This window comes from Dendropsophus ebraccatus, unplaced genomic scaffold (genome assembly GCF_027789765.1).
Source record: "Dendropsophus ebraccatus isolate aDenEbr1 unplaced genomic scaffold, aDenEbr1.pat pat_scaffold_906_ctg1, whole genome shotgun sequence".
Taxonomy (NCBI): Eukaryota; Metazoa; Chordata; class Amphibia; order Anura; family Hylidae; genus Dendropsophus; species Dendropsophus ebraccatus.
The window spans coordinates 27,458-42,464 of NW_027210506.1; the positions used below are offsets into that span (position 1 = coordinate 27,458).

Consider the following 15,007-nt stretch of genomic DNA (forward strand, 5'->3'; position numbering starts at 1 on the left):
GAAAAAAAGAGTGACACTTGACATGTCAATTCTTTGAGCGGAGAGGCGCGCAAGCCCTCGCATTGAAAGGGATAGAAGGCCGGATTCCAAGCAGAGTCCATGAACAGGGGTTCCGAGTGGAATTCCGGCACCAATTCTGTAGTGTGAACGGGCCCTAAACTAACAGATGTGTCTTTTTTCAACTGTATTATATAAACAAAAATACAAACCACAGCAGGAACCACTGACCTGACATATGTGCCTGAAGAGCTTTAGAGACTTTTGATCCATTTCACCATTTGAGAGAATATGAGAGCGCAGATAGAGTAACCCATTGACAAGCAGCTGCTCCTTAGTTAGGCAACTACTTAAATCAGTCTTGGCTCGGTCTTTGCCGGGATATTTTTGAGAAAGTTTTTTAAGGCTTTTCAGAATGTCAAGTGAACCAACAGAACACAGACTGTCAGCGTGTGAAAAGTATGTAGGAAAGGTTTCAGATGTAGACGGAAAAACAAGATGTGATGAAATCAGGCCTGTAATCTTGGATGGAGAGATTAAGGTGCTGTTCATGGTCACGTACAGCTCAGAGGCTATTACTCTCATTCCATGTTGCATTTGCAAAATGGCAGCTTGAAGAGGAGTCACCATATCTGGATATAGTGAATACTCCTCAGAAAGACGCTTTTCTGAATTGGTGTTGTGATTGCTGCCACGTGACCTCTTCAGCAAGCAGGTTAAGTATACCATGACGTGACTTTGTAGCCTTTCCACTGAGGGCTTTCTGAAGACGTGTAGAAAATCCTGAATGGAAGACATTTTTCCAATGCTGTTGAGGTAATTGTGAACATCCTGGTACAAGGTGTTGTAAGTTGGACTTTTAGGGCGGTAAGCCTGCTTTTTGGAAAGATTATATATAATAGCTTTCAGCTTCTGGATTCTGTGCAGGAGGGCTCTGTGGAGAAACAAGGCAAGACAAACCGATCAGAAAACATTCAACAGTTACCACATCACTTGGAAGCTGAAACGTGAAATGGTTTCCAACCTGAACAAGAAAAGGGAAACTATGAGCAGGTTAGAAGAATCTAGCTGCTATGTCCCTACAGCGCATGGGGGGCTGAGGATGAAGGCAAGGTTCTTACCATCATCCTTAGCTCGGTTTCTGTGCCATTTGCAGTTTATCTTTAAAGCTGATAGCGCTCTAAAGGTGGGACTACAGCTAAACTCCATTTTAGTTTGTTGGTTTTTTTTTGCCTAAAGAACATACAGCAATCTGTTGGTGCATTTAGAAACAGTCAGTGTTGAGAAAAAGAAAAATCTAAGCTCTGTGTGTACTTAGCATTTAGGACTGCAATGTTAGGGCCAATCAGTACCTGCAATTAGCCCCCCACCAACTGCTGTGCAACCTTTCAACTAGCAACACCGGGTCAAAGTGGTGTGGCCTAGAGTGTCTATGCCCTAGGCCTGCTACACCTCTCCATTGTGATAGCGAGATATATATATATATATATATATATATATATATATATATATATATATATGAAATTTTTATTTATTTTTTTCTCTCTAGGGCATGGGCGCTCTAGGCCACGCCAGTATGACACAGGGCTGCTAGTTTAAAAGTAATTTTTTAGGACAATAACTCCATCAACTGCTGAACGGAACAAGGGACAGATCTTGGATTAAATGCAGCTATCCGACAAGCTTTCTGCTTCATCTCCATAGCACCCATCACCACAGAATCATATTACACCAGGTCTCCAGCTGGAGATAGGTGCTATGAAGATGGTCAGAAAGAACAGCCTTCTAATGCTCAGTTACGAGACACAGGGACAATGGCGCCTCTGTTAAGGAATTTATAGCTCACTGCCTAGGTTAGTTGTAGAAGCAATAGTAGCAGTGGTCTAGTTTTACCTTGTTTGACAGACATGCTCACTTGCAGCATTACAAGTCAGAAGAGGCTATGCTATTCTTATTTAAAACAGCTGAGGATGTAACAAACTAATTTCAGAGACACAGCTGTGAGGCAGCAGACTATACAGTGCCCTAGAGGGTGGGGGGTAGCATTGCTCAGTATTATCGGCAATCTTCCCATAGAGTCTGCCTGAGACAGACTATGAGAAGATCACTGATTCAACAGGATGGAGGCAAGAATTCCCCCCCTGGCTGTCAGGGAAAATGATGGGTACTTCCACATCAGGATGCGAACATCCTTATCAGTCAGTGACAAGTACTTTCCTGTCACTAACTCCCTTAAACATTATCACAGTGTTTTATAGGTTAAGTACAGGCAGCTGCACGATCGCTTTAAAAAACAATGTTTTTTTTCTTCCAAAAACAGCACTCTTCTTGTCTGGGTGTGATTTCACAGCTCAGTTCAGTGAATAGAGCATAATTCGGATACCACACAACACCTGGGAACAGGTGTGGTGCTGGTTTTGTAAGAAAGTAGGTGTGCTTTTTCCTGGATAACCCCTTTAAGGAATCCCAGAATGGCATGCATCTCTTATGGGCTACAGGGAGTCTCTAATAAGAAATCAAAGGCCCACCTTATATGAGGGTGAGTGTGTTTTTTGCAGTGCCTCGTCATTAAGCTCTTTTCCTGTAAGAAGGGCTACATGACAAATTGCGCGTTTTCCATTCGAGCTCCAGTTCATGCAGCTGAAAAGTATAATAAAAAATGGGCACAGTCAGTCTTTTTAAACTACCATTAATGAAAAAATACAACAAACGAATTTAACTGTACATGAACCTGTATTTAGTAAATTAAATGAGGTAAGTGGTGTATGTACTTCTCACAAGATTTCAGGTGTGTTCACACGCACTTAATCTGCTACAGATTTGTAGGTGTGGATTTTAGCACAGCAGAAGTAGAGTATGGTAGAGACATGTATATATTAAAATTATTTGTGCGCATATCTCTCTCTCTCTCTCTATATATATATATATATATATATATATATATATATATATATATATATATATATATATATATATATATATATATATATATAATATATAGAGAGAGAGAGAGAGAGAGAGAGAGAGAGAGCAGATCTGTCTGTGTTGCAAAGCTGCGTGCATGTAATTGTGGTTCTGATAACCCAAAGCGACAACAATACAGAAAACTATGAGCAGGCCTATGATGCTGTCAGTTCAGGTGGTTAGCCCCACAGTAGGATGGGACCTTAGGATAAAATGCAGACTCAGAAATGCCCTCATACTACAACAGCCTAACTTATATGGCTAAATGTAAAGGAACACCTACATGCACCCATGCACCACTGCAGTTTATTTTAGTGGTCAGAAGATGATGACACTAAGCAAACAACATCTCTCCACTGTCCTCTTTATGGCCTTAAACCACCTTTGAAGTTTAATTAGTATGAAATATGATCTACATTGAAGACTGCATTTCAGAAATGGCGCTCAATCTGTCAGTGACTAAGGTGGGGCAACTCTGTAGTCACTGACTAGCTGAGCGGGTATTTCCTGCCAGGTCGAGACAAAGGAAGGATAAACAGGAGAAAAGAAGGCAGACCGTGAGTAATGGCACTGTAGTCGTACGAGGACAGGTAAGTATTACTCATACGTTCCGACCACCCTGTGCTCTCTGAATTTTTCCACGTTCTGTGCGGAACGTGTAAATGCGGCCTAACCCTAACATCCAGCACCCCGCTAATAAGCTAATTAAAGAGTTTACACTACTGCTACAAACCACACAGTGTCGGCAGCTATGAGATTAGTTAAATACTGAAGAGGTTGTGTGCTCACACAAGTGCCTTAAGGCCCTATTCCACGGGCTGACATAGAGGAGCAAACGTGTGCTTGTTTGCTCCTCGTTCCCCGCTTGCCGCCACCGCATGTAATAGCAGTAGCAGCAAGTGGGGAACGAGGAGCAAACAATGTGCGGGAGGGGCCGCAGGGAGCTGCCTGGGTGATCTCTAGATCATCCGGGCAGCCCATAGAGGATAGTGGCGGTCAGGTGCAATGGCAGCAGATCGCTGCTATCAGTCTTTTGTTGTTCAACATGTTTGAAAGACAAACGACGCAACGATCAGCCGATATGAAGGATGTCGGCTATTCGTTGCCTTCTATTCCACGGGACGATTTATCGGCCATAACGGCTGACATCAGCCAAATACGCCTGATAATTGTTCTGTGGAATAGGGCCTTTAGCATCTCAATTAGTGCATTGGTGATGGTTATGGGACTCCCTAATACTCTAATATTAATAGACTCTGCTGTGGATTGGCCTTCTATTTTTAAAGCTTTGATAACCCCCTTTGTGAACATAGCCTTCATCCTATATTCATTTACCTCTTCTTCTGCATACTGCAATTTGTATTTCCTTTTCACTGCTGGGTCAAAGGTACTTTGTGGCAGCCAAAGATGAATTTGCAGTAAGCCCAAGTTAATCCACAAAGAACCACGATGGGCGGCTTCAGAGGCCTGAACTGCATCATCAACATCAGAATAAAACTGCTGTAAGCAAGTCATCCAGAGTTTTACAATTGTTCCTGGTAACCTCTCCTCATTAGACCAGTCTCTTAAGATATCCTGAATATAGTGAAATGCAGAGAGGTCTTTCATTGGAAGGTGGTCACAATACTGCAAAAATTCTTCTTGTAGACTTTCTGGTACAAGGTCCTTCAGAGCAACAAAATGGTGATATAGTAAAAGACCTTGAAGTCTGGCGTCAGTGTTTCTGCAAACAAACACAAATATGATGGAAACCGTATATAATAATTGTAGCACACATTTTATTGCTGTTTAGACATAAAAAAAAATTCAGGGGTAACAAAAACAATGTAATGAGACATAAGAAAAAAAAAAGGGTAATTTTTAAAATTCAATAGCAAATGGGTGTTAAAAAGGATGTGCCACAAAACAAAGTTGGTAAAATCAGATGTGTTCCACATTTATATAGGTAAAGGAGTACAGTAAGGGCTTATTCTCAGAGGGACGGAGAAGCTATGTAGTGCCTGGAGCAGGGAAGTGTCTGAATCTTCACGGGACTTTATAGACACAGCCGTGCAGCTGCTTTATTACAGTGCGGCAAACACTTACCCTGCTCTCGGCATCATATGGATACATCATGCCAGGCAAGGAAAGAGTCCACTACAGGGCTTTCTGTCCATAGCTTCAGTGTATCATTGAATGTAGGAAAAGCTTTAAGCTCTAGCCCTAGCCATGACTATACGGTTTCTCTCTCCTATGGATCTAATCAGTTCCTAGTTTCCCTCTCTAAACTGTGACCCTACTGATGCCGAGCAACAGTGCACATACTTTCCCACAATTCCTCTTGCTTGCAGGCTCAGTGGAGAACAACTGCCAGTACTTCCTGTAGACTGCAGCTGAACTAAGCATGCCTGGCCCACTTCGGATATGTTCACACTGAACAAAAGTGGCAGAATTCTGTCAATTCTTTGAGCAGAGAGTGATGGACGCGGAGACGCACGGGCCCTTCCAAAGAGAAACAGTGCCACACTGAGGCAGGCGGGATTCTGCGGCGGAACTCTGCCACTTTTGCTCAATGCGAACATACCCTTAGTGGGTTGTAACCAAGGGCAGGAGGTTATCAAAACAATAGAGGCCCATGGGGGATTAATAATTAATGTTTGTACATTTGACGCGTTTCATTTCACGCAGTGTAGCACATTTGACCTAATTTTCTTTATGATACAAAAAAAACAAAAAACTATGGTTTCATACCTAAAGCTTGCCAAGGAAGAAACTGCCATATTTGTCCAAATTGTAGAACTGATTTCATGCAATTGCTGAAGTCTTTCAACTCCCTCTCCAAGGCTTTACACGTGAAGACAGGAGGGCTGGAAGCTCATTCATATCCCAGGTCAATGCCTTGCTGCTGCCGGTCAGAACTTCACAGAAGCATTTTGACAACACAGCTCTGTTTAAAATACCAGGACCCTGAAAAACAGGTAATTGTTATAAACACAGGCAAAAGCATATGGTCAGCTAGAAGCATTGACTCTTATGTGCCAGGCCCTACATTGGTAAAGCTAACTAACAAACCCCAAATGCATACAATTGGGGGGCCTATTAATGGTTTATGTACTAAAGGTGTAAAACTGGCACCAATATCTTCATCTGCACATAAAATTGCATCTTTTTCCTGTGTTTTGTGCAAAATTACAGAAAAACTAGTTTTCCAGTGAAAGCACTGATAAATTCCCCCCATTCTGCCTATTTCACAAATAAAGAATTCCTGGCTATCCATATTTTTCAGAAACCAATTTTCCTTACTTCTGTTATATCTGACAATGGAAAAAGAGGATTTTTTACTCACCGTAAAATCTCTTTCTCGTAGTCTTCATTGGGGGACACAGATACCATGGGTATAGGCTGCTGCCACTAGGAGGCGCTGACACTAAGAGAAACAAAGGAAGTGACTCCTCCTGAGCAGGATATACCCGCCCACAGGCACTGAGCTAAACCAGTTTGTACAAGAGCAGTAGGAGAAGTCAAGAACAGGTAAAGTAGGAATAACACCAAAAACGGAGAAAACTACCATACCGAGGAAAAACCCCAAAAGAAAATGGGTGGGTGCTGTGTCCCCCAATGAAGACTACGAGAAAGAGATTTTACGGTGAGTAAAAAATCCTCTTTTCTCGTGCGTCTTATTGGGGGACACAGATACCATGGGACGTCCAAAAGCAGTCCATGGGGTGGGAAAGATAACCGCTAGACAAGAGCGCTTGGTGAGAAGGCACAGAATAGCACCAACACAACCATCAACTAGGAATAGAGCAAGGGATGATGCTGAATGCATCAGAGAAAACCCCTACAGGTCCGCAGCAAAGGAAAAAATGTCTAGTCCCTGGAGCAACGTGCTGCACGGCAGACAGAGTGGGTTGTGTCCGTCCTGGAAGCCAGCAACATGATGTAACATCGAGTCCAACAGAACTAGTAGGCTAGATGTGGGGAAAAAAAAGCAGACGCCCAGCCAAGTGGGTGACCACAGGCGGCAGGGACTTACTCTGAGGTAGAACAGAATAAAAGGCAAATACAACTATGACGGGGAGAGACTGGAAAATGTTTCATGGCACATAGAGGTCTAAGGCGTCAAATAAAGGAGAGAGAGGACTGAGCGTCTCTCATAGAAGGTGCCACATGAGATGCAGGAGAAGCTGCGTCCTTGACTATGGAGCTGGGAAGAATGGCCAGGCTGAAAGCTCCATGGGCCTAGGAGTACAGTCTTCACTGAGAAGACAAAACTTGAGCACAAGAGAAGCCATGGCCTATGACATGAGTTATCCCATCTGAGAAACACATGTTAATAAGAAGAATCAAGCTGTCCAAGCATAATGCAGTCCAGGGAAGGAAGGAAAAACAAGATCAGAATCTTGAGTAAGTTGTCCTGGAAGGAGTACAGTAGTACCTGGTACCCCGCAGTGCCCGGCAGAAAAGAGGAGCAGAGGAAAGCCGGTAAGCCGGGGAAAAAACAACTCCATGGGCTGTTAGAGCCTTAGAAAGGAGGTTGATCATATAAAACACTCCGCTCCAAGGAAGCCTAGAGGTACTCGAGAGCCTGGAGTCCCAGAAGAAAACTGTCAAGGGAGGTCAAGGTAAGGCTGATGGGCATGGGAGTTGTCACAGGACAATGGGCACAACAGGTAATACATAGACTAGAGTCCATATGTAAACTAGATCCAGAAACCAACGCCTCAAAGGGTGAGCAGAGACGTTGCTTGGTAAGAGCAGAACAGCAAATGTAAGTCCTGCCAGAATGGGCCAGTGAACAACCCTGTTTCCAAGGAGAGGAAACCCTCAAGGGATTAAGTTCTCAAGGAATCCACATGGGAGACAACATAAGGGAGGGGGATGGCCAGTCAACAACAAGACCAAGGACAAGGAATTCAAGCAGGAGTGCTCATAGAGGCCAGTGAGGGTCAGAAACCCACACCTGCCTGTCGGAAGAAGCTATTACGGAATAGCAGTCCTCAGGAGGATACTTATACTAAATATTCCATCCTCCTGGAGGAGGGAAGGGCTGCTTGAAGATTTTCTGACTGAGTGGTAAAAAACCAAACCCAGGATGGGGGGGGTCATGCACAACAGTGCATTAAGCCAGGGAGAAGGAGTAATGGTGTAAGCGGGAGCACTGCAAAACCCTGAACTGAGAGCAATGCTTTCATAGTCCATATGGCCAAGCAAGGACACCTGGAGAAGCTAGACCACGAAGAGACCATACACCTATGCTGTAGGACGGTAGAGAAACAGTGCAGGCAGTAAACAGGAAATCCTCACCCTGTGACACTGCAGCTGCCTAAGAGAGAAGACTAAATACTTGCCATGTTGGCCATAGGCAGATGCAGAAGGAGAAGTCCTAAAGTAGCACTGTGATAGACATGTAGGCAATTGATGTCCTACATACACCAGGGGTAGAAGAAACCCTTTACTGTTTTACCTGAGGAGCAGAGAGGCCTCACTTCATCCAGATCAAAGAGGGGACGGCCTAAGCAATTCAAGCCATACTACTGGGGAACAGCCAGCGAGACAAATGCCAGAACATGGTAGTTATGCCCAGACAAAGGACAGAAGAACTACCTGACAGTACCAGGATGAAATAGTGACCGGATCTGTATGCTGCCGGCCACTCAGAGGACCAGAGTATGAGAGTCCAACAGTCCAGGGGCAGGTAAAGCGAAGGGTTCTGTACCTCGTGTAGTGGGACACGTAGCAGGATGCTTGGGCTTTAGAAAGGATACAGCCCAAGAGGAATACAACAAGGTTACGCTGCCTGAGAGCAGGTAATGAGACTTGTTAGTGGAAACATATAGAAGACAACATGGTGTAGTAACAAGTTACCCCATGATGATCCCCTGAAGTGACAGGCACAGATCATGGAAGTCCTACGAGGATGAAAGGTAATATACAGGGTAACACGAGCAGAGTAGCTGCAAGCAGTAAGTAACAGAAGACCAGCATTCAAGAGATACAAATACCTGGACTGGAAACAGGTAACGTGCCTGGTCAGACCTGTAAACAGAAGCCTACAGTGTGTGCCCTGGGAGCAGGGAAGAGATCAGGACTGTGTCCCTATGTAAATGAGGACTGGATACGAGAACTGCCCAGCATCACCAGGATAGTGAGCAAACCTGAAGGTGGTGTATTACATCGTGTAACAGAATACCACAATCTGTGCACACCGAACTACAGGTAATGTAGTTGGAGCCATATCATGCAGCAGAGGGCAGAGGTCTGAATAACCTTGTACCACCACCTGGGAGGGGTAACATGTCCAGTTCTATGTCTGTGACATCATGTAGTAAAGGAATCTATGTCATGAAGATGAGAGGCAGGTCTGAAGCACCGCCCGCTAATGGGTGATGTGAGTGACAGGACTGGAAGCTCTGAGTAACACCGGAACAACGACTGGCAATGGGTGATGAGTCCGGTCCCATAACCTGTCTAACAAACCATGTAGCAGACTGTTCTGTTGTGAGAGCACAGGAACACAGCATAGTAATAGGTAATGTGTCTGGTTCCATGTCCTGCTTGCGACATCATTTAGCAAAGGATTCTGCCTCAAGAACACAGTAGTCCCCTTAGGAACGGTAATGTGTCCTGGTCTCATGTCCTGCTTGTGAAACCATGTAGCAGAGGGTTCTGCTTAGAGATAGTTTGTCAACGAGTAACGTGTCTGGTTCCATGTACATACCGTGACACTGTGTAGCAGAGGGTTCTGCTCAGGGCACAGATACACTGTCTGGAAACAGGTAACATGTCTGGTTCCGTGTACTTACCATGGACACTGTGTAGCAGAGGGTTCTTGCTCAGAGCACAGATACACTGTCTGGAAACAGGTAACGTGTCTGGTTCTGTGTACTTACCATGACACTGTGTAGCAGAGGGTTCTGCTCAGAGCACAGATAGACTGTCTGGAAACAGGTAACGTGTCTGGTTCCGTGTACTTACCGTGACACTGTGTAGCAGAGGGTTCTGCTCAGAACACAGATACACTGTTTGGAAACAGGTAACATGTCTGGTTTCCGTGTCCTGCTCGTGACACCGTGTAGCAGAGGGTTCTGCTCAGAGCACAGATACACCGCCTGGATAGCGGGTAACGTGTCTGGTTCCATGTACTTCTCGTGACACCATGTAGCAGAGGGTTCTGCTCAGAGCACAGATACACCGCCTGGATAGTGGGTAACGTGTCTGGTTCCATGAACTTCTCGTGACACCATGTAGCAGAGGATCTCACTGAGGGCACAGAAACACTGTATGGTGATGGGGAATATGTCTGTGCGTATGTGGTTGGAGGGGAACCAGAGTGTCTGTATATAAGTATTAATGTAATCTTATATATATAAAATCTGACACAGAGGTGTCAACCAGCACCAAAAATGCTGGATCTGCAGACCAAGGGGTTGCTGGAACATTATATGGAACATTGGCCATAATAAAACATGATGCAAGCCATTTCTCATATATGTAATGGTGTAATAACCACTTCCACCAGTAGGTGGCAGGAGAGATGCATCAAGTGTCCCAAGCTGCTGGAATAGAAGGGGCAGTGTGTGTGGTAGCTCCATCAGGAGACCGCACACACACACATGGCAGGGGGAGGGGAAGCAGCATCCCTCAGTGCAGGCTCTGGAGAGAGCCAAAAGGGGGAATGCCACGGTCCGCGCTGCACCCGAAAAGGGGCGGGGGCCTACCGGGAGGGGGCGGAGCATCTTACTGTGAAGGCTCCACGGAGAGCCACAGGTAAGATTAAGGTGGGATGCTGAGGCCCACCCGACTCCCGAAGGGGGCGGGGCCTGCCGGGAGGGGGGCGGAGCATTCCAGTGCAGGCTCCACAGTTAAGAAAAAAGGCGCAATTCTCCGGGCCGCGCGGCACCCCGGAAGGGGCGGGGCTTACCTGAGAAGGCGGGGCATCCCCAGAGCAGGCTCCAGTGAGAGCCAAACATAATGAGAAGTAATGAAGAGGGCCGCGCAGCGCCCGAAAAGGGGCGGGGCATATCAGGAGGGGGCGGAGGTAGCCCTGTGTGTACTCTGGAGAGCCACAATATAGGGAAAAAAGGGCAGGATGCCGCGGCACCCGGTAAGGGGCGGGGCTTAGGGAAAAGGGGCGGAGCATCCTTTAGTATGGTCTCTAGAGCCACATGAAAAGGAAAAGTGCGGGAAGCTGCGGCCTGCGCAGCACCCAGTCAGGGGAGGAACATCCCTCACAGTGGCACCCAGAGAGAGAGATACTAATAAAAATAAAATGGTGGAGAGGGCTGGCCTGCTACCGACTGAGGGGAGAGGAGTATCTGCCTGGGAGCTGCCTATGTGGAGTAAAATGGCGGCCTGGGAGGAGGGCAGGGGGAATATACTCACCTATATAGGAGCCCATACTCACCATTGTCGTCTTCAGCCGGTGGGTGCCTCACCTTAACGCGCCAAGCTTTGGGGGGCGAGGCGGGAAGGGGCTGTGCGGATACAGAGGTCCGCAGAAAGGCGACCAGATAGTCAGACTGATCTGGGGCCCTGGTGTCACGTTGCCGGCCGGGTGGCGACCGATGGGTCACAGCCCATTTACATTTATGGTCTGTTCCCTGGTCGCATAGTGGGGGGATCAGGGTGAGTTTTAGATAACCCACCGTGCCCAGAATCCATAGGACCTAGAAGGAAAAAGAAAAACCAACTAACTAAACATAAAGGAAGAAACTGGTCTGGAGAACCCAGACCTGTGTCTGCCTCCTACTGACACTAAGCTAACTGGTTTAGCTCAGTGCCTGTGGGCGGGTATATCCTGCTCAGGAGGAGTCACTTCCTTTGTTTCTCTTAGTGTCAGCGCCTCCTAGTGGCAGCAGCCTATACCCCATGGTATCTGTGTCCCCCAATAAGACGCACAAGAAACTTAAAATCTTAAACTTTTTTTATAACTTGATATTAGTTTAATAGTATATGATCACAGAGCTGTTGTGCACTGTACTTCTTACAAACCTTCATGGAGGGTTCCATTAGAGTATGGGGGGCACTGACATCATCTGGGCAGAAGTGTACTTTCCAGGACGACCAATAATCTGGATCAGTGGTTACAGTACTATTCCAAAAATACGACAATACGCCACTGATCAACTCTGACCACAGTAACGCAACATCACCGAGTTTACCTGAAATTAAAAGATCTTAGATGCACAATAATTCCAGAAAACAGATGAGTACAATAATCTTCTAGAAAGCAAAGCAGTGTAGAATAAACGCTACTGCACAATCCCTATATACACACACAGATCACAGAAGTTTTTTTTTTTTTTTTCATAAAATAGCTAAAGCATTACCTCAGTCTGCTGCTAAGGAAGCTGAAGGCTCGAAGGTGCTCTACAGACACTGGTGGTATGCTCCAAGCAAAAAGCAACCAACTGGTTAAGCTCTGACTGTATGTTCTTTCTGCAAAAGAGAAAAAAAAAGTAGTAATAACTCATTAAACAAATAAGATGGTTGCATGTTTCTAATATAGAGCTTTCACATAGTCACCTAACATAGTAGGAATGGGACAACAGGTCAGTAATCATTTTATACTGCCACAACAGCATGAGGTACTCCATCCCAGGCCACATTGACACGACTTGAAAGCTTTGCCAAAACATTCTTGGTTTAGTGGTACACACGTACGCTCTTCTTGATTGTTGTCTCCGGGAGCAAGAATAATACCTTGTTTTTTCACCTGCGATCTCAGTAATTCCACTGACCTCATAAGATGGCTGAAATTAAGACGACAAACTATGTTTATTTGTTAAGTAAGAGCCAATATTCTGAAGATACTAAAAAGACAACATATAAGGTCAGCCATTCCAGAAAATAAGAAATAAGACAGCAGTAGTGCTTCTTTATTCAGCAACCAAATCCCATTGACTGAACACAGAAGCCTATCGGACTCTTCATTGAAAAGTAATGACTGTGGGAAGGGAAAAAAAACTAAAAATTTACCAGCATTAATGTCTTCTTGATGATTTGCTTTAAGAACAGAGGCCAAAACTTGCATTAAGTCAAACTTCGTTTTCCAAGCTGTGCAAGATGTATTTAGCTTGTAGATCTCTAGCTGCCATGTGCTGTCTTGTTTAACTGGTCTCAGGTCTGTTACATTAAGTGCAGCGCTTAGTGCTTTTAACTTCTGCACACATTGTACTATAGAATCCTCCTGTATAATGGGAAGAAAAATATTGATGCACTAAACCAACATATAGCAGATAATAACAATCTGACAACTCAAGATCTATAATGATGCTAATATGCTGTGTACAAACACATAGGTCTCTTGGACAAAGTGAAAAGATGAAGATTGTTTGTGCAGACAATTGGAAGGATTTAGGGTATAAATTAAACAAGCAATGCTCATGCTACAAGGTATGGATGTGTAAAGCTAATGTGTAAGACTAATTTGTTGGGCAAGCTCTGAGAAAAAGCAGGAACAAAAGTCATTGATAAGGTGGCTATACACCTTCGATAACTCACAGCCGAATGATTGTTTAGCTGTCAATTTTCTCCCACCTGCTACCCGTACTCCCCACACAGAGGAACTTTCAGCACAGCTAAGTGTTACTGTGTTTTTTATGGGGAGTGGTAAACTGCAGCAAGATAGCTCTCACTGCGGCTTATCTCTCTCTGAACAAAGGGATTGTCCTTGATTATCAATCACCTCTTAGGGTGGTATTACACGGGCCGAGCAGGGCCCGATAACACCTGTAAACGAGCGCCGATCTGCTAGATCGTTGTTCGTTAACTGGGCCTATTACACGGCCTGATAACCGTTTAACAAGAGCTGCAAGGACATCGTTACCGATGTCCTTGCAGCCCTTGCTAAACTGGCATACATTACCCATCCAGGTTCCAAGGCTGCTCCTGCAGTCAGCTTCTCCCCGGATCCCGCGCGCGCTCTAGCTTTACAGCGGCCTGTCAGCTGATAGGCCGCTCAGCCAATCACAGGCCGCCGGGACCGCCGCGGCCTGTGATTGGCTGAGCAGCCTATCAGCTAAAAGGCCGCTGTGAAGTCGCCACATCGCTAGTCGCCACTCGTGGCGCGGTCGACGCCCGACAAAAATAGGTCCTAACCTATATCAACTATCAGCCGATGATCGTTGTCATCGGCTGATCGTTGCATTTATTACACGGGAGCGATAATCAGCCGAATCGGGCCAATTCGGCCACTTATCTTTCCGTGTGATAGTACCCTTAGTGGTGGTTCGGGATAGCCTCATGGTCTTTAGATTGACAGATTAATCTACTGAGAGATGATTGTGCTGTGTACTAATGGTCCCCATTAACCTTCCCACTCTGAGGAAACAAGGGATGTGCAGCCCACTATAACCTAAATGGTCCCATAAACAACCTGGCAATCATGAAACTCTGCATGCACAATACTTAAACTACATAACACACCACAATACACCACTTTAGTCCATGACAGCAAAAAATATAACATAACAATTATCACAGAATGACCAACAAACATCACCAACAACTCCTTGTAACTAGAAGTAAATAGTAAATTTTAGATAAGCGTATCATTAACCATATGGGCTGTAATTATGTTTATTTTGCTCTGTGTGACTATATGTAAACTAAAAAGCTAAGAAATAGCAGAAATTATTCCATCTCATAAATACCTTGAATGGTAATGGTCTACCAAGCACTTTCTGCAACAATTTTATGCTGGCAGGTGATTGAGAAGAGGATTCTGAAAGACACTCCTGAATATTCATAGATATGGACTGGACTTCTTCAGAAAGCCTAGAACAAGAAAAGTAGCAGCAAGTTTCAGGTGGTGTATGTACAAACAATATTTTTTGCACAAAGACTAGAAATTACATCAATACTTGCAGACACTAATCTACGAGACAAAACTTCCACTGCATTAAAAAAAAATAAAGTCCCCAAAAATAATATGACTGTACGGCCTTTGAATGGTCATTAATAAAGACTTTGACTCCTTGGGATTATATGCATCTTGTCCTCCAGAAGTGGGGCTTTGGAAGCAGTTTTCTAGAATGGCTCTCATCCCTGTTAGTCCCTCCAC

General features: G+C 44.9%; 1 pseudogene; it reads right to left on the reverse strand.

Moving 5' to 3' along the window:
* Positions 1-15,007, reverse strand: part of LOC138780878 (midasin-like) — a 52,241-nt pseudogene that overhangs the window by 25,945 nt on the left and 11,289 nt on the right.